General features: G+C 45.4%; 2 pseudogenes; both read left to right on the top strand.

Annotated features, from left to right (window-relative positions):
* Positions 1-11,379: 11,379 nt before the first annotated feature.
* On the top strand, positions 11,380-19,386 carry LOC136172541 (uncharacterized; annotated as a pseudogene).
* A 1,749-nt stretch (positions 19,387-21,135) lies between these two features.
* Positions 21,136-22,505, top strand: LOC136172296 (endogenous retrovirus group PABLB member 1 Env polyprotein-like; annotated as a pseudogene).
* The last annotated feature ends 615 nt before the right edge of the window (positions 22,506-23,120 follow it).

Genomic DNA, 23,120 nt, shown 5'->3' with positions numbered 1-23,120 from the left:
AGGCCGAAGTCGTTGACCCCCGGGGTTGAGGACGGCCTGCTCCTCCCCAGCCACTCAGAACCCCCCCGGAGCGTCCTCCAGGGTTGAAATTAGGAAGGCCTATGACCCGTCGGTCCGCTTCACGAATTTCTACTAAGCCCGTACCGTACGGGTACTAAACACAAAGCACAAAGGACAACAGTCAACACAAACTCACTGCCGGCCGGACTTACCTCCTGCTGAGGTCTGGTATTGAATCCGGGGTCTCCTCGATCCCGGACGAGCCCCCAAATGTAAGACCCAAACGTCAGGTCTCTGTTCCGGAGAGGAGCTCCCGCGACTCAATAAACAGTCCAGCAGATGCAATATGCAAGAGGCTTTATTGTCGGTTTGCGCAAGCCGGGCGACTCTAGTCTCCTCGGAGGCAGAGTCGCACCGTATAGCAGTGTAAGCTGACTTTTATAAGCAGAAGTCACATTGTCAGCACATCCAGTACAGTGAATGAATAACATAATGTACACCGTTGGCACATCCAGTACAGTGAATGAATAACATAATGTACACCGTTAGCACATCCAGTACAGTGAATGAGTAACATAAAAGTAACATAATGTGTATCATATGGGGTCATCTTATCTGTGAGTACAGGTGCTTGATGTCAGTTGGTTCCGGAAAACAGCAGGCTTCTTTGTGCAGTTATTGGGAAACCTATAGACGTTCCGTTTACATTTCTCTATCCTTATTTTGCAAACGGAAAATTCTGCGCAAGTGGAAAATTTACACAGGCCAGGGAATTTCATGGTGTTTTTCAGATTCTTTCACACCGAGATTAAACCAGGCCTATATAATAACAAGTATTTGCTAGTGTTCATAGATACCTTCTCAGGATGGGTAGAAGCATATCCCACAAAGAAAGAAACAGCTCAAGTTGTGGTCAAGAAGCTCCTCGAAGAAAATTTTCCCCGATTCGGCTTACCTAAGGTACTCGGGTCAGATAACGGTCCGGCCTTTGTCTCCCAGTTAAGTCAGTTGGTGGCCAAATCATTGGGGATTGATTAGAAGTTACATTGTGCCTACAGACCCCAGAGTTCAGGACAGGTAGAAAGGATGAATAAAACAATTAAAGAGACCTTAACCAAATTAACGCTGGAGACTGGCACTAGAGACTGGGTTCAACTCCTACCACTGGCTTTATATCGAGCCAGAAATACCCCCGGCCCACACGGGCTCACCCCGTTTGAGATCATCTATGGAAGCCCCCTACCAGCTACATCCTTCTTTGACCCTGATGTCCTTGCGACTTCCCCTACCCTGCAGGCCCACCTACAGGCTCTGCAGCTGGTGCAACAAGAAATTTAGAAGTCCGTATCAGCCGCATACCGTGTGGATAACCCTGTTTCCTGTCCCCACCCCTTTAAGACCGGTGACACAGTGTTGGTGCGGAGACATCAAACCAAGACTTTGGAACCTCGCTGGAAAGGACCCTACACCGTCCTCTTGACCACTCCTACCACACTAAAGATAAACGGTATTGCAGCATGGATACACACTTCCCACGTAAAAGCTGCACACGGCCGCTGCTGCGAGGAGACGCCAGAACACGGATGGAAACTCCACCGCACTCAAAATCCTCTAAAGCTAAGACTTTCTCGCTTATAATGATTCTGCTATTTGTCCAGGGCGCCTCGCCCTCGGTTCAGGAGGGCGGGAGCCCCCACCAGGTGTACCGTATCACCTGGAGAGTTTTCAACACAGAAACCAGAGAGACAGCAACTGAAACTACCGGTGTAGCCCCAGTCTCCATGTATTTCCCCAGTTTGACTGTAGATCTGTGTGACATAGTGGGAAAAAGCTGGGATCCCAACCCCCAAGAGCCCTTCCCTGGATATAAATGCTTGCACCCCGGGTGGCGGGTAAAAACCCGAGCACTTGACTTTTATGTATGTCCGGGTCACTCACGGACCCGTCCTGAAGTCCAGAGGTGCGGAGGGCCCCCAGAGGGATACTGCAAGGCCTGGGGATATGAACAACAAGAACCCTAAGTTTTAAGATTAAAACTAATGACAAAGAAAAGGGGGGAATGAAAGAATCTGAAAAACACCATGAAATTCCCTGGCCTGTGTAAATTTTCCACTTGCGCAGAATTTTCCGTTTGCAAAATAAGGATAGAGAAATGTAAACGGAACGTCTATAGGTTTCCCAATAACTGCACAAAGAAGCCTGCTGTTTTCCGGAACCAACTGACGTCAAGCACCTGTACTCACAGATAAGATGACCCCATATGATACACATTATGTTACTTTTATGTTACTCATTCACTGTACTGGATGTACTAAAGGTATACATTATGTTATTCATTCACTGTACTGGATGTGCTGACAATGTGACTTCTGCCTATAAAAGTCAGCTTACACTGCTATACGGTGCGACTCTGCCTCCGAGGAGACTAGAGTTGCCCGGCTTGTGCAAACCGACAATAAAGCCTCTTGCATATTGCATCTGCTGGACTGTTTATTGAGTCGCGGGAGCTCCTCTCCGGAACAGAGACCTGACGTTTGGGTCTTACAGTTCAATCCCTGGATGGGGAAGATTCCCTGGAGGGGGACATGGCAGCCCACTCCAGTATTCTTGCCTAGAGAATTCCATGGACAGAGGAGCCCGGTGGGTTACAGTCCATAGTGTCACAAAGAGTCGGACACGACAGCAGCAACTTAGCACACACACACTGAAAGTGAAAACCAGAATGGTTGTATGAGTACAGAATGAATGTAAGTATGTCGGTTGTTTACCCTCATGATTTCAGGGCTGGCCAGGAGCTCAGCTCACTGCTGCTGCCCAGAATCACCAGGGAATATCATGCCACATGTTGCTAGGATGGGAAAAGACCAAATTTTAAAATTCCAAGTATGGTTTCTACCGAATGTGTATTGCTTTCTTACCACTGGAAAGTCAAAAAACCGCAATCAATAACATAAATTGGTGACAGTTTGTAGTGATTAAAAGAAATAGACTACTGATACATTTAGTAGCCTAGATAGGCCTTCCTAGGTGGATCAGTGGTAAAGAATCTGCTTATAATGGAGAAGACCTGGGTTTTATCCCTGGGTTGGGAAGATTCCCTGGAGAAGGAAATGCAACTCAGTCCAGTATTTTTGCCTGGGAAATTACATAGACAAAGGAGCCTAGTGGGCTACAGTATATGGGGTCATAAAAGAGTCAGACAGAACTTAGCGACTAAACAAATATAGCCTAGATGGATCTCAGGATGCTATGCTGAATGAAAAGAAGTCAATCACAGAGGCAACATGATGTATGATTGCACTTCCTGGATTATTATGATTATATACCTAGTATGATTCTACTTATATAACATTCTCAAAAGGACAAAATACAGAGATGAAAAGGATATCAGTAGTTACTGGGGTTATAAAGAATTGCAGGCATGGGGAGGGTATACAAAGAGGGTTTCTTTAGAGAAATGGAACAATCCTGTGGCATGATTTTAGTGATGGTACAAGAACCTATAAATGTGATAAAACTTCACAGAGCTTCATATCAAAACCAAAGAGCACATATAAAAACCGATGTGTAATATTATGGTCTATATTGTGATAAAAAAAATTTTATCAGTATCAGTTTCTGCTGGGAGCCAGCACAGGAGATCCCACCCATGACAAGGTCATGAGGAGAAGACCTGACAAGCAAGGCAGATCAGGACTTCAGGGATTTCGAAAAGCTGCCCCGGCGCTCACCTTAAAGATGATCTCTGTCTTTCTGATGCTTACTATATTAGACTACTCCCTAATTTCTGTGACACAGGTAGAAGGCCTTCCCCAATCTCTTTACAAACAGAATCAACTTAGAACTTTAATCAATATGTCCCCCGAACGGTGGTATCCTATAAGATTATTCAGGATGAAAGGAGTGTTTCAATTTAAACTCCTTTGCTGGCATTTTAGTTTGTTTGGCAAATGCATTTATGCCCTCAGTACTAATATGCATGACTGCTCATAATACCCTAATCATAAAACAGCATAAAGAACCTGACCACATAAAGGCCCTAATAGGCACAGAGCCCTTTCAGAGGGTGAGGAAGCCCTATTAGAGAGCACAAAAATATTATTCTGTAAGTGGTTATAGTTTAAGAATTAGAAAAATAAGAGTTTAGAATTGTTAATTTTAACCAGGAATGCTAAACAGGGGCTGCCTCACTGGAGCTGCAGAGTCTTTGTATGGTAAACTTTTTAGATAAATTTAACTGATAACTTCTGCAAAAGGACTGACCTTTGTGTTCAACAAAGAATAGATTAAGGAAAACAGCTTTGCATTCACCTAGGTCATAAAATGTCAATAGGCCCCAAGGCCAGAAGATAATGTACAAGACTCTCGGAAAAAAGTATGGAGAAAACACCCAGGTTTTGTGAAGGATAAGCTGATGTAATATTAAACTATCTTCCCCTTAAAAATGTACTAACTTAGAACATAAAAGCTACAGTAAAAAATAAAGACTTGCCAGACTCTGCTGCACACCCCCAGTCTGGTCTCTCTCTCTCTCTCTCCTCTCTCTCTCTCTCTTGCTGATGCCATTCATCCTGAGGGTACCCCTGGATCTTGCTGAGGCTGGACCCTGGCAAGTTTCCTAATGTATATGTAATTACTATATTAATATATATCTACATTTTATAACATCATGCTGCTGCACAGGCTGCTGTGGTCATTCATGATCTCCTCTGCTTAGTTACAAATAATTTCAAGCCCAGGCATTCATTGCCTGTCAGCACTCAGAAGTGAAATGAGACAGAAGAGTAGATGTCTCATATAAATTCAAACTTTCCTTTCTGCTTCACCCATTCATGACTTATTTTGATCTTAAATCACATGAACTGGCACTGTTTTAGAACTTGTCTGTATTTTCTTTTCTACTTGTCTATTTGCCTTTGGTTCTTTTATATTAACTCATCTATTACAGCAATGAAACCAAATGGAAGATTGACAGCTACATTCCACATGAACATGAAACAGTGCAGAAAACTTCAGTCACCAACTTCTGTGGGGTTGACATGTACTAAGTGTTTGCAGTCTGTAGATATTAAGTTTTGTAGGAGTGCATTATAGCATTACATCAGAGAAAATTCCAGCATGTCTATCTTAACTTTATTTTACAAAGAGAAATAATAATGAGTGACTGACAAGTGAGACTGAATACTCTGGAACAATGACACAGAAAATGTGACCTGATAATTCTAGGACACATGATCTAATAAGTACAATTCTATATTTACAGGTAACAGGATTGAATACCCTGATCCCCCTCAAAATCTAATACATAAGAATCAATATCAGATTTCAAAAGAATATTTTATTCCTATTATAATTTCATTTAAATACAAACCACTGAATAGATTCTGAAGTTCAGATGGACTGATTTTTAAAAAATAATTTCATGTTGAAGTGGTTTTATTTATTGAAAAATCTAAGTAGAGCCCTGGAACTCAGTAAAAAAAAAAAAAAGAGAGAGAGAGAGAGAGATACATTAATTATTTTGGATAATATCGCTTTTCACCCAGAAGGCCTAAGATCTGTGAATGTTTTAAACAGTCACTAGATTCTGGGTGGAGAAAAGTAAGCAAAGGCTAATGAATGACTAATCAGTAGATTACAAGAATGTTTCATAGGCTACGCAAAATTATATCTTAAACAGGATGTAAAAATTATTTTACAGAATAATTACTGATGTATGTCAACTTGTTTAATCATCAGTTTCCCTCAGTTCAAACCTTTAATGTTAATTGCTTTCTTCATGCCCCTTTTCAGGTTCTGCCAAATGTAATGGCCAGGGAAAAATACGTAGACAAAGTAAAGATTTGTGGTGAGCCAGAGAGTAGTCATATACTTAAAGCTATGGTTTTTCCAGTAGTCATGTATGGATGTGAGAGTTGGACCATAAAGAGAGTTGAGTGCCAAAGAATGATGCTTTTGAACTGTAGGATTGGAGAAAACTCTTGGGAGTCCCTTGGGCTGCAAGGAGATCAAACCAGTCCCTCCTAAAGGAAATCAGTCTCGAATATTCATTGAAAAAACTGATAATGAAGCTAAAACTCCAATACTTTGACCACCTGATGTGAAAAACTAACTCATTTGAAAAGACCCTGATGCTGGGAAAGACTGAAGGCAGGAGGAGAATAGGATGACAGAGAATGAGACGGTTGGATGGCATCACCAACTTAATGGACATGGGTTTGAGTAAACTCCAGGAGTTGGTGATGGACAGGGAGGCCTGGCATGCTGCGATTCAAGGGGTCACAAAGAGTCGGACACGACTGAGCAACTGAACTGAACTGAACTTAATTGCTAGATATGGTGGAAGAATGTATACAAAACTGTTATCTTTGTATCTGATGTTGAGACTGAACTCATTGTTTGTCAGCTAGAGCAATATTTGTAGAAGAAAGTTGTATATAGACCAAAGCATGGACAAACTATGACTCATAATGACAAACTAGAACCATGAGATGAATGGAAACCACAAAGACACACTAAAATTTGTCTGTGTCTCACCTCCTTCAGTCTCACAGTAGTGGGTGACCTTAGGAGAAGTGGGTGTCGTTTGGCCTCATGCTACATGCATACTTGGCCAAAAACAGAGAAGAGGTTTGGTGGGAAGTGAAGGAGTTGTGAGTCAACAATAAGTTGAGCTATCAGATCAGCAGCAACACGAGTGAGCAACCATATTCCCTGGAGCCCTGTACCAACCCCACAAACATAAAAACTGTGGCTGCTTGATCACAACCACCTTGCAATTGTTACACAAATTTCTTTTGTGGCCAACCCTAACCAAGAACAATACAGGAAGCACTGTCTGGGAAAGATTTCCAGTTAGTTTAGATAGTACAAAGCTGCTACAGTACCCTTTTTGTTAACCTGGCATCCATCTGTACTCTCTTAACAACTTTTGAATAAAGAAAGCAAAACTCTGCTTCTTGCTAATGTTGTTGTTGCTGTTCAGTCACTAAGTCGTGTCTGACTCTTTGTGACCCCATGGACTGCAGCTTGCCAGGCTCCTCTATCCTCCACCATCTCCCAGAGTTTGCTCAAATTCATGTCCCTTGATTTGGTAATGCTATCTAACCATCTCATCCTCTGCTGCCCCCTTCTCCTTTTGTGTTCAATCTTTCCCAGCATCAGGGTCTTTCCCAATGAGTAGCTCTTCTCATCGTGTAGCCAAATTATTGGATTTTCAGCTTCAACATCAGTCCTTCCAATGAATATTCAGGGTCGATTTCCTTTAGGATTGAGTGGCTTGATCTCCTTGCAGTCCAAGGGGCTCTCAAGAGTCTTTTCCAACACCATGGTTCTTGCTAATATAATGCAGTAATCCCTCATTCATCCCAAAAGATTCTAACCTCATCTTGCAAAGATTATAGCAAGTTCATTTATCCATTTGTGGTGAAGTTATTTTCTTTTCTAGCTAAGCCACATTCTCCCATTGAATCCTTTATCTTCACTACTGAGCTATAATAAGATAAAAGATTGACTTATGTTAGCATATCTTATGTTACTACAGGCAGGCAAATGGGAGAGGGGAGTTAAAATTGGTTAATGTAATACATAAATGTATTTATATTGAAATGAAAAACAAATTCACATAAGTATTATTGTTCTCATTCCTGCAAATGACCACATGATTATAGCTGGTATTTATAACTACCTCTTCTATTATCCATCCCATAACCTCTTTGCTTATAGCAAGCATTTCTACTCACTGCTATACTTGACTTCCTATAAAACAATCCCTTTATTCAGAAGCAATGCTATGAGGAAAGCCATAAATTTGAATAAGGAATTCTGCACGTCCACCAGTCTGGTTTTGGCGGAAAATTGCAACTTTCACTGCAACGCATTGAAGGCAAATTCAAAAGTCTATTTTAGTGGAAACAATCTTGCCAATACCCATGGAAATTTTCCATATTATATTCTAGGAAACATCATTAAGAATGATACCTAACTTCAGATCAGAAGCAACAGAAGCCACCAAGGTAAAATATTTTTAAAGTGCTTAAAGAGAAAAAACAAACAAAACTCTCAAGGTAGTATCTTATGAACATGAAAATGTGTTTTTAAATTGTGTTTATTATACATCACTACTAAGAGTTTTGAAAGTCAGTGCACAGACTGATAAACTATATTTGCAATATGTATTTCTGAAAAAGGACTCAGATGAAGATTATGTTAAACAGAATATGTTAAAAGTTCCTCAAATCAATAAGAAACCAGATAATGAGAATGACAAAATCTTGGAGAGCCAACTGAGAAATATGATATCCAATAGCTAATAAATATATAAAAACTTTAATGAAAATAAAGCTTTATCTGAGGGTTCCATCTGGGTCCTTTCAGTATTCTGAGTGTGTCAATGTGGCTAGGAGAATATGACCCCAGGGAATAGGGAAAATAATGACTGTCTCCAGGAAAATAAGTGATTAAGTGAATTTCCTAGAAGCTTCCATCATTGAACTGATGTGGAATAAAGAGCAAACTGTAATAGGTCACAGACCTGGACATTGAAGGAGCTGTAGGCTTTACTAGAACAAAGAAAGTTGGTATTTATTGAGCTTACTCTTTGTCAGGCACTGTGGTTTGCATTTCAGATTCATTATCCAATTTAAATATAAAAATCCTGTGAGATAGGTTTCATTATTCCCATTTTTTTAATCTATGGGAAATGAGCCATAACTCTCCTAACTGTGAAAAGCATCTCCAGCTTTTATTGCCAGCCAGAGTCTATTATTTTAGGGGGCTCCTTAGGAGCAAGATGTGGACTATGGAGAAGCACTTGACCCCAGAACATAGTGGCTAGAAATCTTAGTGGTGGTGACATTACTGGTTTAAACTGGATGCTAAAGGGAACTAGGAAAAAAATGCCAAACCATAGATCAATTGCCCCAGGATCAGTAGATGAGGAAATCATCCACTAACCAGTTAACAGTGCTGGATGCTTTAGTAAGTTTCTTGTGTAATAGTGTGCTGGGAAAAATAAGGGCTACAAGGAGATTTTATTCCTTTAAGGAATAAAAGACACCCTAAGCTTGTCTCCCTATCAAGACCTGTGCCCCTTGTCTTTGCCTTCTCTGCTGTGATGCTTGGTTGTTGTTTAGTCACAAAGTTCTACCTGACTCATCCTCAGTGATAGTCACCTACCCCCTAGGCCATCAGTGAATTCCAGCCTTTTAGAATCCTGGCTGCCTGGACTGCTTGCTTGGTGTCCTGTGATAAACACTGAATTTTGCTTCACTGCAATCCGCATGAGCAAGTGGACCCTGGAAGATTATATATAACCTTGGGTTGGGTAACCATGGGTTGCCATCTCCTTCTTTAGGGTATCTTCCTGACCCAGGAATCTAACTTGCATCTTCTGCATTCTAGATGGATTCTTTACCACTGAGTCACCTGGGAAACCCAATATATATATATATATATATATATGTGTGTGTGTGTGTGTGTGTGAGCATGTGTGTACCTGTGTGTGTGTGTAGTGCAAAAAATAAAAATATTTCTACAGTTCACACTATTCAAGCTCTAAAATAAAAGACTAAGTTGGGCTCATTTTGATTTTTTATCTAGATGTCAATATTTCTACCTTGCAAGCCTCTTCAGGCAATATTTATTTAATTTACCTAGTGGTCAATTGGCTTGGCCTCTATTCCAAATAATTATGATGGCTTTAGATTTCAGGCTTTTGTCTTATTAGTTGAAGGAATGCTCCCTGCTGTTGGAGACTTATACTTCCTGGTTTGGACAAAGCCCCTCCAGTATGTGGGTAAATTTACCGAGGAACTAGTAGTCTCATTGAAGAAGGAATTCATAGGGCCAGGACTCTATCTCAGGCCTATCTGTGCTGATCATGCTTGGCTGCCTCTCCAGTGGACTCTGAACTCTCTGCTTAGTGCCTGTGGGAACGACAAGGGAAGGATAAGACCCCCTCCAGACAGGGGAATCTTGAAGATCACATCCAGGTTACTCATTGCCTAAGAGGAAACATACTGCAATCACCCCTGTCTCCGGACAGGTCATAAATATTTTCCATATCTATCAGGATGTAATCACAGGCTTATCGATTATTAACTGGTTGGAACGTGACCACAAGCTTATTGATTATTAACTGTTTGTGTGAAACCCAAATGACTCCATTTTAGGATAGCAGCGCCATTTTGAGTAAAACCCCCTCCCGAGGAGAGAAAATGATATTTAAAGAGAAAGAAACTCAATGAGTCAATCAGGGGAGGACAGGAAAGCCCCTCCCCCCTTACTCTAACCCACCAGTCAGTAGCTAACACGACACCCTTAGTTGAAGAATTAACCAATCCCCTTAAGCTTCCCTTCCCGCTTCCCCTGCTATACAGTATAAAAATGATTTGCCTGTTTCACGGGGGACTCCTTCGCCATTGTGTGAAGAGAGTCCGTGCTCGAGCTTGTAATAAAGTTCCTCACTGCTTTTGCATCGACCCGCGGCTCCTGTGGTGTTTGGTGGGATTCCTCGATCCGGGTACAACAGTTTGGGGGCTCGTCCGGGATCCCCCAGACTTTGCAGGACCCGCGCTTCGGAGGACAAACGGCCGGTAAGCAGTAGCAGCAGCTGCATCTGTGTCTGTAAGGGGGCCCCGCTCTGTAGCTGGACTTAAACCTAGGCGGACGCGCCGATACGGTGTCCAGCAGGGAGCAGGAAGAGACGTCTTCCAGCTCCCACTCAGTAGTCCTATATATATATATACATATATATATATATCTGATATACATCTGATATACTCTGTACCTTTTGTTCTCTGAATTGCGCGCTCTGTTATTTGTCTGGTGTGTCGTCTTGTTTGTTCATTGTGTGACTGACCGACGATGGGACAGACCCAATCTGGATGCTCTCCGCTTACCTTAATGACTGACCATTTCAAGGAAGTTAGAGCTCGAGCTCGTAATCTGGGTGTAGAAATTAAAAAATCTCAGATGGTTTTCTTATGCAGGACTGAATGGCCCAGCTTTAACGTAGGCTGGCCTCCTGAAGGAACTTTCAACTTAAGGATTGTCCGGAGAGTCCGAGAAATCATCACCAGACCTCGAAGCATACATCCCGACCAGGTCCCATATCTCCTGGCTTGGGAAGATCTAATAGTCAGCCCAACCCCTTGGATGCAACCCTTTTTACCTCCACAGGAAGAAATACTCATGGATATCCTAGAGGTTGAAGAAAAGGAAGAACCTCCGGCTTCCCCCTCTGCCCCTGTTTTGCAGGAAGATTAGACTCTTCTTGATCTCCTTCTCATACCTCCACCATATTCTCTCCCCCCTCCTATTCAGCCCGAACCCCCACTTCCCCAACCTCCTCCAGAAGCGGCTGGGGGAGGACCTGCAATGACCTCCCGAAATCGTAGGGCCGCCTCCCCCAGGTGGCCTGCCGACTCTACTTCAGCAGCTATTCTTCCTCTCAGGGCTCTGGGCCCCCCTGATGCTGATGGAGATCAGCCCCTTCAATATTGACCCTTTTCTACTAGTGATTTATACAATTGGAGGACCCAGAATGCCCCATTTTCAGAGAGACCTAAAGAGCTTATTAATTTGTTAGAAACTGTTCTGTTTACTCATCAACCTATGTGGGACGATTGTCAGCAGCTACTCCAGATATTATTCACCACAGAAGAAAGAGAAAGGATCCAGCTAGAGGCTCGGAAACTGGTGCCAGGAGATAATGGGCAACCCACGGCTAACCCTGCGACGATTGACTCCTCCTTCCCTTTATCTAGGCCACAGTGGGACTATAACACGGCGGAAGGTAAGGAGCGGCTCCGGGTCTACCGCCAGGCTCTGTTGGGGGGTCTCAAAGCGGCCGCTTGCAGGCCCACTAATTTGGCTAAGGTAGGTAATGTACAGCAAGGGAGAGAAGAGAGTCCTGCGGCGTTCCTGGAGAGACTGATGGACGCATTCCGTCAGTACACTCCCATGGACCCTGAGGCGGAGGATACTAGGTCAGCCTTAATGATGCATTTTATTAATCAGTCAGCCCCAGATATAAGGAAGAAGTTACAGAAGATAGATAGATTAGGTGAAAAATCTATTCAAGATCTGATGGCAGTAGCAGAGAAAGTTTATAATGACCGAGAGACACCTGAAGAGAAGCAGACTAGAGCCGCCGACCGGCAGACCCGAAATATGGCTCGCATTTTCCTGGCCGCCACCAGCGCCCAGCCAAATGAACGAGAGAAGAGATTGAGACAACTGGCAGAAGGTAAGCCGAAACCTAACCCCCAGGGAAAACCAAAGTTAGGACGGAACCAGTGTGCATATTGTAAAAAAGAAGGACATTGGGTTAAGGATTGCCCTAAAAAGTTCAAACAAGGAACCAACGTTTTGGCTCTGGGGGACCTGAGCGACAAGGGGAGACGGGGCCCGGAACCCCTCCCCGAGCCCAGGGTAACCTTAAAAGTGGAGGGGACCCCAATTGAGTTTTTAGTGGACACTGGGGCCGAACATTCTGTCCTGCTTGACCCACGGGGAAAACTCTCTTCAAAGACTTCATGGGTGCAGGGGGGCCACTGGTATGAAAAAATATTCATGGACTACCCGAAGAAACCTAGATCTGAGCACGGGCTGGGTATCCCACTCTTTCATGGTCATACCAGACTGCCCCTACCCACAAGGATTCAAGAACTCGCCCACGATCTTCGACGAAGCATTACATGAGGACCTGGGTGACTACCGTATCCAACACCCATGGGTTACCTTGCTACAGTATGTAGACGACATTTTGTTGGCCACAGAATCCCAACAAACCTTTACTGGAGGCAACCAGAGACTTGCTGTATACTTTAGGTTAGCTGGGATATCGGGCCTCCACAAAGAAAGCACAAACTGGCAGACAAGAGGTTCATTACCTGGGATACATATTAAAAGAAGGACAGCGGTGGCTGTCCAAAGCTAGAAAAGAGACTGTGTTAAAGATCCCTAAGCCCCAGAGTCAACGCGGAATTAGAGAATTTCTGGGGTCCGCTGGATTCTGTAGATTATGGGTCCCAGGTTTTGCTGAAATGGCAAAACCACTATACCAGGCAACAAAAGAGACTATACCATTTGCCTAGACAGAGGAAATGGATAAAGCCTTCCAGGACATTAAGGCAGCCCTCTTGTCAGCCCCTGCCCTAGGTCTACCTGACGTCACTAAGCCCTTCCTTCTCTATGTAGATGAGAACAGAGGGGTAGCCAAAGGCGTGTTACTCCAGAAACTGGAGTTTGGAAAAGACCAGTGGCATATCTCTCAAAAAAACTGGACCCAGTGGCTAGTGGATGGCCCCCCTGCTTGCGTATGGTGGCTTCTGTGGCCTTGTTAGTAAAAGACGCTGGCAAATTAACCCTGGGACAACAACTGCAAATAACAACCCCGCATGCCATTGAGGGTATATTGAGACAACCTCCAGATCGATGGATCAGTAACGCTAGACTGACCCATTACCAGGGACTACTACTAAACCCTACCAAGATCATTTTTCAGCCGCCAACTACTTTGAACCCAGCCTCACTCCTGCCGGATCCAGACCTGGACGCTCCACTACATGACTGTGCTGACATCCTGGCTCAGGTATGTGGGATCCGAGCTGATCTGAAAGACGTCACCGTTCCGGATGCTGAACTGACTTGGTACACGGATGGGAGCAGTTTCGTACAAAATGGACAAGGTATGCGGTTTCGGCTGTGACCAACGCGAAAAAAAATGCAGGATCTCATAACAACTGCAAAGATTGTCGTCAAAGACTACCGGGCGAAAATAGAAAAAATTGACTCAGACTGTAAGGCTTGCCTGCTAACAAAGCCAACCAAGACTTCAGGAGCAACTAGAGGAGCCAGAGAAAGGGGAACACGCCCTGGAACCTACTGGGAAGGAGACTTTACTGAGGTAAAACCGGGACAATACGGATATAGATACCTGCTAGTCTTCATAGATACTTTTTCTGGATGGGTAGAGGCCTACCCAACAAAAAAGGAGACAGCCCAGGTTGTAACAAAAAAACTCTTAGAGATCCTGCCGCAGTTCGGATTCCCTCCACAGGTAGGTTCCGATAACGGTCCCGCCTTTGTCTCCAAGGTAAGTCAGGGACTGGCGGCGGTTCTGGGGACAAATTGGAAATTACATTGTGCCTATCGACCCCAGAGTTCAGGGCAAGTAGAAAGAATGAACAGAACTTTAAAAGAGACCTTGACCAAATTAACCCTAGAGACTGGCGGGGACTGGGTGGCGCTCCTCCCCTTTGCCTTGTTCGGGTGGGGAACTCACCTTACATGTTGGGGATAACCCCCTTTGAAATTATGTTCGAGAGACCTCCCCCTATTGTACCTAGTTTAAAGACTGACTTAATAGCTGACTTGCCTGTTGATGCTCTGTTCTCCTCTCTCCGACTCCTCCAACGGGTGCACAAGGACATTTGGAAACGGCTGGAAGCCCTATACCTCACCAAGCCACCGCCTGAACCGCATCGTTTTCAGCCAGGAGATTGGGTCTATGTGCGGAGACACGACTCAGGCACCCTCGAACCACGCTGGAAAGGACCCTACTCTGTCATCCTAGTCTCACCAACAGCCCTCAAGGTAGATGGTATTTCAACATGGGTCCACTTCTCACATGTGAGGCCTGCTGATCCTTTCACTGACCTCCACGAGGTTCTGCCACAATGGAGAGTCTCCAAACATCCGGACAATCCATTCAAGCTAGAACTCTGGAAACGCCCCAAAGAAGCATCTCCCTCTTAAGGTACTTTGTACTCTGGGCAGCCTTCCAGAGGATTGCCTCAGCCAATCCTCATCATCCGGTTAACATGACCTGGATAGTCTACAACCCTGAGACTGGAGAAATACTTAATTTGAGTTCCAACGTAGCCCACAAAGGGACATGATGACCCGTATTGAGCTTTGAATTTTGCGTCCTGGCGACCAACAGTAACGGCTTCCATGGTCCCAGCCAACTGACCAACTTTTTTGTGCATGGCTCCTATGACTTATTCACCCGTAACTGTGAGGGTAAGGGCCCACAGTATTTACAACAAGTGCCTGTCTATGTCTGCCCAGTGGGGGGAAGGGATCGGAACCAAATTGAAAAATGTGGGGGAGTTGACTTTTTTTCTTGCGCCGCTTGGGGATGTGAAACCTCGGAAACGGTCCCTTGGCCCATCAATCCTGGCAATGACCTCATTTAGATAAAATTACCCCCAGAATACCCCAAAATGCAGATCTCGGGGAATATCGGCTAAACCTGGACAATGTTTTCCATTATAGATTAAGTTCACAGATAAAGGGGAAAAGTTTACCAGGTGGGATGTAGGCCGAGCCTGGGGCCTAGGTCTTTATAAGACTGGGTTTGACAATGGAGTCCGATTTGAACTTAAATTAAAGATGGGACCACTCTACTTGACCCCCAAGGTAGCTTTGGGACCAAACCAGGTGATAGCCCCAAAACGTTCCTCCCAGGTGGTAACCCCAAAACCTCCCTCCCAGAACCAAGGTCGGGATACTGGGCCTACTCCACACACTCCTCCCATAGCCGACATGTCTCCACCTACAGAGCCCCTTATAAAGGTAGATTTAATACTGTCCACCTAATGTTAATCAGATCTCAATATTCGACTGTCTCCACAGATGATATAGTTGACTCTGTAGAAGACCCATGATTGGGCCTTCCATAGAAACTAGAAGAGGGGGAAATGTGAAACCCAAATGACTCCATTTTAGGATAGCAGCGCCATTTTGAGTAAAATCCCCTCCCGAGGAGAGAAAATGATATTTAAAGAGAAAGAAACTCAATGAGTCAATCAGGGGAGGACAGGAAAGCCCCTCCCCCCTTACTCTAACCCACCAGTCAGTAGCTAACACGACACCCTTAGTTGAAGAATTAACCAATCCCCTTAAGCTTCCCTTCCCGCTTCCCCTGCTATACAGTATAAAAATGATTTGCCTGTTTCACGGGGGACTCCTTCGCCATTGTGTGAAGAGAGTCCGTGCTCGAGCTTGTAATAAAGTTCCTCACTGCTTTTGCATCGACCCGCGGCTCCTGTGGTGTTTGGTGGGATTCCTCGATCCGGGTACAACAGTTTGGATTGTAACTTCGGGCTTATTGATTATTGACTGAACACATAACACGTGAATGATGGGTTTATTGTAGTTATTTACCCTACCTTTGTTTATGTAAGTCTCAAGGGAATTGGGGTCGTGGGTTTGGACACGTACACATGGGGTATAAAAGATTTTCATAAATGCTGGTCGGGGTCCTTGGCTAAGAGGAGACTCTGCCTTGGACCTGCCGGTGTAATAAACTGTACTCCACTATCTGCATTGTCCTTCTGAGTGAGTTTGTTTCCCGGAAAGCATGGCTATAACATTTGGTGCATTGGCCGGGAAACTCCTCACTTTGATGAGACAGGTCTCATTTGAGGCCACCCCGAGGCTTTGTAGCTTGAATCTCCTAGAGGGGAGAAGGCGCCTCGCCCCTCTGGAAGGATTCTGCTTTTCAATGCCCGGACCTTTCACGTCAGCAGATAGTGGATGACAGCAGGGGAACTGAGCGCTCTGGTGAGGAGGAACCCACCCAGCAGGGTGGAAGAGGGGGCCTGATCACCCCCCTGGGAGGGACTAGAAGGAGCGGGGACTCACAGGAGCCTGGAATAGGCAGGCGGCGATTGCTTGGTACACAGGTCGACGAGCGTGCTAGGGTATAGGAAGGAAATTTGTGAAGGTCATTTAAGAGGTGTGTCCACGCCGTCTTGGGGAAAATTATTAGCAAGCGATCGCCAGGAGATTTTTAGGATAGGAAACTGGTCCTTGTATGCTCGTATTCTGCCCTTCCCCAGGAGGTGTCCTGTCTGCTGTGAAATTCTTGTCCCCCTCGGAATTGTTAGGCTAGAAAGAGGGGGATACAGAAGTGAGTATGAATTGGCTTTTCCGGAGATGGCCTGGGACATGAGATATTTAACCCATCTGTGTTTTCATCCGCACCTGATCAAGCCCACCAAGGCAGAATGGAGAAACAGTCTTGGACCATGTGATGTTCTGGTTCAGCTGTGCTGACCGGCAGGTGAAGACATGCTGATCCCCCTTCTCCCTCTGGGATCTGGCAGGTAAGGCTCTTCTCACCCCAATTAGGAAGGAGGTAGAATGGCAATTTAAGTGTCACTGAGTGGAAATATCAGAAGTACATAGGGTACTGAGAACTTCGTAGACAGAATGAAAAGGAAAAGTAAAAAAAGGTCTGAGAAGGTAAGCAAGATGGGGAGAAGTGAATCTAAGGCAACTGTATTGGAGTGCATGATTAAAAATTTAAAGAAGAGATTAGGAGGAGACTATGCGGTAAAGATGAAGCCTAACTGCCTCCACATACTCTGTGAGGTCGAATGGACCCCTATGGGAGGAGGATGGCCACCAGAGAACACCGTAAACTTAAAAATTGTGGAAGCAGTCTATACAGTAGTCACAGGAGAGCCAGGACACCTGGATCAATACCCATCTATTGACTCATGGCTAGGGTTAGCTTAAGACCCTCCTACTTGGACAAGGTTCTGTATCCAGAAGGGAAAGGGGAAAATATTAATGGCACAAAAATTGACTGATGATAAAAAAGGAAATTCTACAGGATTTAGACGGGGATGACCTGACCCCTCCCCCATGCTGGATAATGACACTCCTGCCTTCCAGTGCTTCACCAGGACCGGAGGCCTCCTTAATGCCCGATCCAGGGCCAGGTGAAGTTTCTGCAACAAACACTGCTCCTCCGCCAGCTTTCCTGGAGTTCGTAGAGCTGCTGTTTGGGTAGGCTCCGATCCCGGTGACTCAGACCTCAGGCTACAATTGAGTTAGCTCTTTCATGCTCTTCCGGCCCACCCGGCTCTGCCTTTAGAGGCTCATGCAACCTCCACTCATCTTGGGTTGGCACTGAGAGAGAGGGCAAATAATTCATAGAGTCCGTCTGGCCAACACTTCCAGGATCCGGCTCCAACCGAACCGCCCAAGGTATACCCGCCTCTCCTGGTGAGTACTGACAAGAAGGGGAGGAAGACGTTGGAATTAAGCAGAGACTGCACTCTGCCAGAGAGCCAGAGGGAACGAAAGAGAACAGACAAGAGACTTACAGTGCAAGCTGCTGCTCTGGGAAAGTCTATCTCAGGCCCTCCAGAAAACCTCATCTGCCCCAGGGACAGGACAGTCCTTCAACCAGTCCCAAGGGAGGCCCTGGGCCTGTTACAGCCAAACCAGTGTGCCTGGTGCCAAGCTTTTGGCCACTGGAAAAATGAATGCCCTAAGGCAAGGAAGGAAGAGGAAGCTCCTGCAGTTGTGGGGCGTGCTGACTTGGAAATTAACTAGGGCTGCCAGGGCTCAGAGATATCAGGTCCCTGAGAGCCCATGGTAACTGTAAAAGTGGGGGACCAAAATATTGACTTCATGGTGGATACAGGAGCAGAACTGTCTGTAGTAACAAAACCTGTGGCACCACTGTCCAAAAAGACTACCGATGTAACTGGGGTATCAGGAAAAGAGATGATTAAATCGTTTTGCCAATCCAGAAAATATCAGATGGTGGGGGGGGGGGGGGGGCACTGAAAGGTCACACTGACCACAGGCGGGAAAGCACCAGCCAGAAAATGCTGACAGAAAAGCCCCCGCCGAGAAGTCCCAGATAAGCCCCAAGGACAGACATCCACCAATCAACAGCCTGTTGCCAGGCAGACTGAGAGGGACAGACATCCACCAATCAACAGCCCGTTGCCAGGCAGACTGATGGACACAAAGGCGCCAAGACTCCGGCCAATCAAAAAAACCGACACGGGACCAAAAGTCCAATCAGCACCCTGATTCCACCACTTCCATATCCGCCAGGGTATATAGGTGTCGCCCCCCTTCCCGCAGGTTGCAGACTCCCGCTTTTCCCCTGCTCACACCTGGGAGCTCTGCCCGGGAGCGATTGCCCAATAAAAGCCTCTTGATACTCCGGCGCTCTCTTTGTCTTGTCACAGCATTCTTACAGGCACCAAGTGGCATTCCTGAGTGCCCAGTACCCCTGTTGGGAGGAGACTTGCTCTCCAAACTAGGAGCACAAATGACTTTCTCCCCTGAAGAGAGGCCCACCTTCTGGACGGACTCTATGAATTATTTGCCCTCTCTCTCAGTGCCAACCCAAGATGAGTGGAGGTTGCATGAGCCTCTAAAGGCAGAGCCGGGTGGGCCGGAAGAGCATGAAAGAGCTAACTCAATTGTAGCCTGAGGTCTGGGTGGAAGACAACCCCCCCATCCCCCAGGCTGGCTGAACATCATGCCCCAGTGATAATGGAACTCAAACCAGGCACCATCCCGGTTAGAGGGCGCCGGTACCCGCTACGGATGGAGGCCTGAACCGGCAAATTGCCCCACATCAATAGATTGAAACAAGCAGGCATTCTAGTAGAGTGCCAGTCAGCTTGGAATACGCCAATTCTATCAGTCAAAAGGGAAGGAGGGCAAGACTATAGGCCTGTACAAGATCTCAGGCTAGTCAACCAGGCTACTGTGACTTTACACCCCACTGTTCCAAACCCCTATACCTTGCTTAGCCTCCTCCTACTGAAGACAAAAGTTTACACTTGCCTAGATCTCAAGGATGCCTTCTTCTGCATACACCTCGCTCCAGCATCACAGCCCACCATTGCCTTTGAATGGGAAGATCCAGTTGGGAGCACCAGATAACAAAGGCTTACTCCACAGCCATCTTTGGGGAAGCCTTGGCTTCTGATCTAGACTCATTCCATCCAGAAGAGTATGGATGTCAGCTCCTACAATACGTGAATGAACTGCTGCTGGCTGCCTGAGACCAAAGAAAAATGATGGAAAGGGACAAATGCACTGCTCCAGCTGTTGATGGAAGCAGGTTAGTGGGTGTCAAACAAGGCACAATCTACAAAGAAGAGGTAAGGTATCTGGGGTTTGTTTTAAAAAAGGGTTCAAGGTTCCAGACCCTAATTGGGTCCTATATACTGATGGCACTAGCCTGATAAAACAGAGACAACAGCTGTCAGGTTAGCCAAAGCGGAAGGAGCCATCAAGACTGAAAAGAGATGGTGGGAATTGCCAAGTGGCAAATTATTGGTCCCGGAAGAGCTGGCACACACTCTGGTAAGCCAAACACGCCAAACGACCCACCTAGGCCATGCTGCCTGCTCACAGGTTAATGCTGCCTCTCGGGTATTCAGACAAAAACCTCCGGGTATTCAGCTAAAAGGCACACTGCCCCTTGAACACCTGGGAGTGGACTTCACTGAAATGAAACCTCACCAACACTACCGTTACCTGCTGGTCATCATATGTGCGTTCTTGAGATAGGGAAAAGCTTTTCCTACCTGGACTGAAAGAGCATCAGAAGTAGCCCGGTGCCTGCTTAGGAAAATGGTTCCCAGATTTGGATTTCCTACCAGCAATGGATCAGGCAATGGCCCAGCTTTTACAGCTGATTTAGTACAACAAGTAAGCAAAACTTTAAACATCAAATGGAAACTGCACACTGCATATAGGCCCAGAGTTCTGAGATGGTGGAATGAATCAACCCGACACTTAAAGAGACTCTCCAAGTGGATCAGAGAAACTGACTGCTCCTGAGTGGACTTGTTTCTGATGGCTCTGCTCAGACTCAGGATGACCCCACAGTCCCAAGGCTATTCTCCATATGAAATTGTGTATGGGAGGCCTCATCCCATAATAAAATAGGTGTCAACAAATTTGCCTCAGGTAAGAGGGGATAGGATTTCATAGCAGATGGAACTGGGTAAGGTAATAAATCGGGTAACTAAGTTTGTACAAGAAAGGGTGCCATTCCCCCTTGGGGAACAGATTCATGAGTTTACACTTGGTGACCAAGTATGGGTCAAAGATTAGAAACATGATTTGCTAGCCCTTTGGTGAAAGGGCCCTTATGTTATTCTAACTACCCCTACTGCAGTTAAAATTGCAGGTATTGTCCCTTGATACATCACACCAGAGCGAAAAAGTCATACCACGCTGACCCAGAGGACGCCGAGTGGACCACCCAGAAGGACCCCACTGACCCACGGGAAACCAAGATCATTCTGAGGAGGAAGAAGAAAACGAGGTCCCAGACGAGCCCTCTACAGGATGGAGCTGGGTAAAAGACTCCTGCTGCTCGGCCTCACCAATGCAGTTCTGAACCTGACCACTGCTCCTGCACAGGACAATGTCTTCATCTCGTGGGCCACAACTCTGCCAACTGTTGGGTATGTGGGGCTATGCCCCTGTCAGTAATGGACAGACTCCCCTGGTGGGTATCGCCACTCCGTTCCTCTCTCTCACCAACCATAACCTTTCTTTGCTCTCCTGGTGTAAGAACAAGCCATCAATGGGCCAGGGACATAGGGTTACATTTAACATGAGCACCAGCCTTACAGAGATAACAAAGGCTTATACCTCATATATGAAAATTAAAGAGGAAAAGGGCTCCCTTACAAAAGGGGGACAGGCTTCCCGGAACCTTAAGCAGTACTACCAGGTCTGGGATGAATATTTCTGGATGACTCCTGAAAAAAGACAGTTGATTGCCCCTGCTACTATTTGCTGGAAACAAAAAAACCCAGAAAGTTAGATTTGGAGACCGTCCCCTAGACCCAAAAGAATTGTTATTTGTCCCCTAAACAATGTAAACAAATCTTAGAAGTTACCTATCACCCCAATCAGTCTACTCAGTGGCCCGGTTATAATCCTGGAATCTGCTGGGTAGCCCCCAATGGGACCCAGTGACTCTGTGGGCTTAACTTATGGCCATGGTTACCAGTTGGCTGGGTGGGGCGTTGCACATTAAGATTAAGCCTAGCTTACACCAGCCTCCAGTAACCTGCCTTATCTGCATGCAAGATGGACACGATGACTATCTTGCTGCCTCGTTTGTACCCTCTGTAGGGACAACAGATATCATGGTTAAGGTAGAGGCCTTAACTAATTTCACTAAACAGGCCCTCTTAGGCAGTACTAAAGCCATTAAGGCTGAATACCGGCACGAGACCGATAGTCAACAAGTACCATAAGAAAAAGTTAAAAAAAACTTTAAAGAGAGAGTTCAAGAGGGCGTGAAACCGTTAACGAAGAATAGATTCAGATGAAGAAGGCAGTAATTCAAAATAGGATGACATTAGACATACTCACAGCAGCCCAAAGAGGGACTTGCACCATAATTAAAGTCAAATATTGTGTGTACATCCCTGACCTGTCTGAAAATGTATCTACTGCCTTGGAGGATATGCAATAGAAATATTCCATTTTGGACTTCAGTCCTCTTCTGGGTAAAGGGAAACTGGTAGAAAACCATTGTAACTGTTGTTATAGTAATCTTAATCATACTGTTTTGTGGGCCCTGCTTCCTACAATGCCTTGTGAATTTTGTAACCCAGAGGTTGATAGTATTCTCTCATGTGGGTGGCAGGAGGGCTAAGGTACAATATATCTCAATGAATGATACTTGTTATGGAAACTAAGAGCATCCAGAGGGGGGAATGAAGAAGGAATTCATAGGGCCAGGACTCTATCTCAGGCCTATCTCTACTGATCATGCTTGGCTGTCTCTCCAGTGGACTCTGAACTCTCTGCTTGGTGCCTGTGGGAATGACAAGGGAAGGATAAGACCCCCTCCAGACAGGAGAATCTTGAAGATCACATCCAGGTTACTCATTGCCTAAGAGGAAACATACCGTAATCACCCCTGTCTCCGGACAGGTCATAAACATTTTCCATATCTATCAGGATGTAATCACAGGCTTATCGATTATTAACTGGTTGGAACATGACCACAAGCTTATTGATTATTAACTGTTTGGAATGTAACTTCGGGCTTCTTGATTATTGACTGTTTGAACACATAACACATGAATGATGGGATTATTGTAATTGTATTTACCCTACCTTTGTTTATGTAAGTCTCAAGGGAATTGGGGTGGTGGGTTTGGACACGTACACATGGGGTATAAAAGATTTTCACAAATGCTGGTCGGGGTCCTTGGCTAAGAGGAGACTCTGCCTTGGACCCGCCGGTGTGATAAACTGTACTCCACTATCTGCATTGTCCTTCTGAATGAGTTTGTTTTCCAGAAAAC

Source organism: Muntiacus reevesi, chromosome 7 (genome assembly GCF_963930625.1).
Source record: "Muntiacus reevesi chromosome 7, mMunRee1.1, whole genome shotgun sequence".
In the NCBI taxonomy this organism is placed as follows: domain Eukaryota; kingdom Metazoa; phylum Chordata; class Mammalia; order Artiodactyla; family Cervidae; genus Muntiacus; species Muntiacus reevesi.
This window is presented reverse-complemented; position numbering and strand designations above follow the sequence as displayed.